Source organism: Arachis stenosperma, chromosome 1, assembly GCF_014773155.1.
Source record: "Arachis stenosperma cultivar V10309 chromosome 1, arast.V10309.gnm1.PFL2, whole genome shotgun sequence".
Classification (NCBI taxonomy): Eukaryota; Viridiplantae; Streptophyta; class Magnoliopsida; order Fabales; family Fabaceae; genus Arachis; species Arachis stenosperma.
In genome coordinates this window covers 45,224,293-45,229,394 of record NC_080377.1, presented here as the reverse complement: position 1 = coordinate 45,229,394, position 5,102 = coordinate 45,224,293, and positions in this window count along the sequence as shown.

Here is a 5,102-nt window from a genome sequence, read left to right as displayed (position 1 = left end):
ATTTAGTTCTCTTATACTCTTATTTATTCTAGCACTTTGGTTTATCTATTCCTCTTGTTGATTCGCTTCTTTTCCAATTTGGTTTATGAATTCCATGTTAGATTTGATTTTCTATTTAATGTAATTTGAGGTATTTTAGATTTATTGCTTCTTCCGTTATTTGTTATCATTGATTTTGCAATTGTGGTTTTACTATTTACATTCTCTTGTTAGTTTTCTATTTTTTTATGTTGTGCCTTCCAAGTGTTTGATAAAATGCTTGGAAGGGTTTTAAGTTAGATTTTCCTATTCTTAACTTGGATTGATTAATTGGAGACTCTTGAATTATCAAAGGTCTTTTATTGCTTGGTATTTGAGACTTACCAGTTTATTTGAATTCCACTAACTCTAGTCTTTCCTTGAGAGTTGATTAGGACTTGAGGAATCAAATTGATTTATCCACTTGACTTTTCTTCATAGTTAGAGGTTGACTAAGTGGGAGAAAAAGACAATTACTATCATAATTGATGATGATAATGAGGATAGGAATTCCAATTCTCAATACTTGTTAAGACTGTTCTTAATTGTTGGTTTATTTTCTTGTTATTTTAATTCCTTGTTATTTACATTACTTATTCCTTATCCAAAACCACAAAAATATATTTTTCCATAACCAATTATAAGAACACTTCCCTGTAATTCCTTGAGAGACGACCCGAGGTTCGAATACTTCGGTTATTACTTTTAGGGGTTTGTTACTTGTGACAAACAAAACTTTTGCATGAAAGGATTCTTTGTTGGTTTAGAAGCTATACTTTCAACGAGAACATATTTGTGAAATTCTTTACTAGCAAAAATCCGTTTGTCAAAGCTATTTACACTATTCACATATTCACAACAACAAAAAATATGACACCAATTGTAGAGTTCCCGGCAACGGCGCCAAGAACATGATGAACAACCAAACATCGACTCGAAATTTCACAAAATAGTTCCGTTGCAAGTATGGTTCCGAACCAACAATTGGATCTCAATGAAAGTTTAAAATATAGATTTTCACAATCCAAAACAAATATAAACCGGGAGTTTTAAATCCCGAGTCATCTTCCCTTGAACTATGCAATTTAGGTGTACATTTTTGGTTGTGAAATATGGAGGTTGTCAATCATATAATGGAAATTTCAAAAGAACTAAAGAATAAAAGAACTACTAAAGATTAAAAGGCAATTAAAGCAAATTAAAAGAAGATAAGGTCAAAACTAGTGAAAATGCAATAAATGCATAAAAGAGCATTGACTTGGGAATGAGAATTAAGAAATGCTATCATCGTCATAACCACAACTATAGCAATTATGATGAGTTAATCTCACTCGTCAATCCCTAACATCGAGGAGTAAGTCAATCAAACATAATTGATCTTAATCCAAAAATCCTAGCTAACTTACTAATTAACTTAGTAAAAAGCTAGCATTAATGGAAACAAGAGACAACTAACAACCCAAGAATTACCACTAAATGTCAGACATTATGACTCTAGTATTCTAGGAACTCATTTTCCAAGCCAAGGTGTGAAAATCTACTCAAAATTTCCAAGTGGCATTTTCACAAACACTTGGTAAGAAAAATAACAAAACATGGCAAATTGCGAAGGAAAATAAAAACTATACCAAACTATTCATAATATCAACAATAGAAAATCAATCAAGCATATATAAATCATAAAAGACCAAATTCATAAACAAAAGATTCAAGAAATCAAAATTGAGCAACTAACAAAATAACTTTTATTATAAGAAAGCAAGACTAAATGTAATGTAATTAAAGAGAGAATTAAAGAGCACTTAAAAAAGAGGTAACTAAAATCCAAGATCAAAATTGTAGATGAGAAACTATACTATAAAACCTAATAAAAGCCTAAGAGAGAATTTTTTAAGCTAACCTAAAACTACTCCTACTCCTAATAGTGTCTTGTGAAATGTAAAAGTGAGCTCCCCTTTTGATATGAAATGAAAAAGTGTCTTGTGAAATGTAAAAGTGAGCTCCCCTTTTGATATGAAATGAAGTCCCCTTGATATAGCACCCAACCAGTGGTTAGGAGGGTCCAAAGGAACAAAATTCTGTCCTAAGTGGCTGAAACAAGCTGTCCCTAACCATGTGCTTGTGGCATGAAGGTGTCAAGTGAAAAGCTTGAGACTGAGCGGTTAAAGTCGTGGCCCAAAGCAAAAAGAGTATGCTTAAGAACTCTGGACACCTCTATCTGGGGACTCTAGCAACGCTGAGTCACAATCTGAAAAGGTTCACCCAGTTAAAGTGTCTATGGCATGAATGTATCCGGTGGTAATCTTGGAAAATAGAGTACTTAGGGTCACGGCCAAGACTCAAAAAGCTGTGTTCAAGAATCAAAATAAGCTTAACTCAGAAAGTCAATAATATCATCTAGAATCTAAGTTCCTACGGATGCCAACATCTCTGATAGAGTTTCAATGGATAGTGAGATGCCAAAACTATTCAGAAGCAAAAAGCTACCAAGTCCTACTCATCTTATTGTAACTAAACTTCATTTGAAACTTAGAAATTTATTATATCTTAATTTTCCTTTTTTATCCTACTGTGTTTATAGTTGCTTGGGAACAAGCAACAATTTAAGTTTGGTGTTGTGATGAGCGGATATTTTATACACTTTTTGACATCATTTTCATATAGTTTTTAGTAGTTTTTATTTAGTTTTTATTAAGTTTTTATAGGTTTTAGTATTAAATTCACATTTTTGGATTCTACTATGAGTTTTTATGTTTTTGGACAATATCAGGTATTTTTTGTCTGAAATTGAGGAGCTGAAGCAGAAGTCTGATTTAGAGACAAAAAAGCATCCAAATCTGACCTACCTGCATTCAAAAGAGTTTTTCTAGAGCTAAAAAAGTCAAAATGGAGCGATCTCAATGGCTATGGAAAATTGACTTCCAAAGCTTTCCAGAAATATATAATAGTCTATACTTTGTTTTGGATTAGAAGGCCCAAAACTGGAGTTTAATGCCAGCTTCCTACCCCCTTCCAGGCGTCCAGCGCCCAAAGAGCAGAGACCAATGCACAAACGCCCGAAGGAACCCCCTAGCTGGCGTTCCATGCCCAAGGAGCCTCATAGCACGTGGATCTCATCAAAGCTCAGCCCAAACACTCAACAAAGGGGCCCCAGAAGTAGATTTTAGTACTAAATAGACTTTTTTACCCTCACTAGTCATCTGTTTAGTATTTAAAGTGTATTTTACAGACATCATGGGAAGACTTTATGCTATTTTTGTGTTTTACATTGTGTTTTCACTTCAGTATGAGTTTCTAAACCTCCTAGGTTGAGGGGAGGAGCCCTGCTGAGTCCTATGAATTAATAACCTTACTACTGTTTCTCTTCGATCCGTGTTTGATTAATTCTAAGATGTATATTCGTACTTCATCATGGTGAATAGAATGATCTAACTAATTAGCTATGTTCATCACATTAAGACAAACGTGCTTGACAAACACCCGTGACTACTTGGGTCAAAATGCGTCTTTCACCAGACAAGGACGACCAACAGCTTGAATATACATCTCTCAGATGGATAATCACGACTTCGTTGAGGACTTCTCGAGACATCAGTTCAGCCGATTTTCGGAGAGATTAGGGTCTCTGTGGTAGAGGCTAGAATTCATAGATGCAGCATTCTCTGATCCAGAAGATCCGACTTTGTCTATGGCATTATAAGTAGGATCATACAGGAGAATGGACTATACGCGCATCACCCTCAAGTAGAGATGGATCCACACTAAAGTTGGGGTTCAGATTCGGAGGAGTATTGGCAGCTGCTCAAATCAGTGTTAATCGCATAGAGCTTGTTGTTGAAGAAATCACTCACAAGTAAGGAGAACAGTAGTACCAGAGTCAATTCAGAAAGACAAAGCAACTTCAACTCTCAACTCTATTCCTATTATTTAATCCAATTAGTTTTACCCCTTTCGCACATTACTCTTACGACTCTACATATGACATATAATCATTCAAAGTTTACCCAACAACCTTCTGATTCCGCCTGACTAAGACCTGCAAGATAACCATTGCTTGCTTCAAACCACAATCCTCGTGGGATCGACCCTGACTCTCTCAGGTATTACTTGGACGACCTAATGCACTTGCTGGTACTGCCGCTGTACGGAAGTGTGGGGTTTGCGTACGAGCTACCAAGTTTTTGGTGCTGTTCCCAGGGATTGTTGAGTTTGGACAAACTGAAGGATTGTCTTTCTCCCTAGATTAGGTAAATTTTATTTTTATTTGAGTCTTTTAATTTTTTCTTCTTCAAAATTTTCGAAAAATTAAAAACCTTTTCAAAAATGTTTTTCTTTTCTTTGTTCAATTTATGTTCTTGTTGAGTCTTTGATTTTTGCAAGAGTATAACTTTGATTTGAGTCTTTTTTTTTATTTTCTTCTTCTTCAAATTTTTGAAAAAATTAAAAGCTTTTCAAAAATAACTTTTATTTTCTTTGTTTAATTTTTGTTCTTTGTTTGAGTCTTTTGTGTTTATTCTTGGTAAAATTTTCATCCCCTATAAGTTCTTCTTTCAAAAAATTTTTAAAAATAGTTTCTTTGTTTAATCTTGTGTCAAGTCTTTAAGTTTAGTATTTTCTTGTTAATTTTCTTTAAATTTTTGAAAATATGTGTTTGGTTTTCTAAAAATTTTAAGTTTGGTGTTCTTTTTATATTCTTGTGTTCTTCGAGTCTTTAAGTTTTGTTCTTGTCATTCTTGTTAGTATTCAAAGTGTTCTTGAGTCTTGTATGTGTTTTGATCTTAAAATTTTTAAGTTTGGTGTCCCCTTGTGTTTCCCTCCAAATTTTCAAAAATTAAGGGATGCTAGATCTAAAAGTTTTAAGTTTTGTGTCTTTTATGTATTTTTCTCTTTCATCATTAAATTCAAAAATAAAAAATATCTTTTCTATTTTTATTTTTACTTAATTTTTGAAAATTTAAAATAAAAATTCAGATTTTATTTTCAAAATTTTTATCTTATCATATCTTAGTTGTCAAGTTTTCAAAAATCAATTTTTTTAATAAAAATCATATCTTTTTCAAAAATCTTATCTTTTTCAACATCTC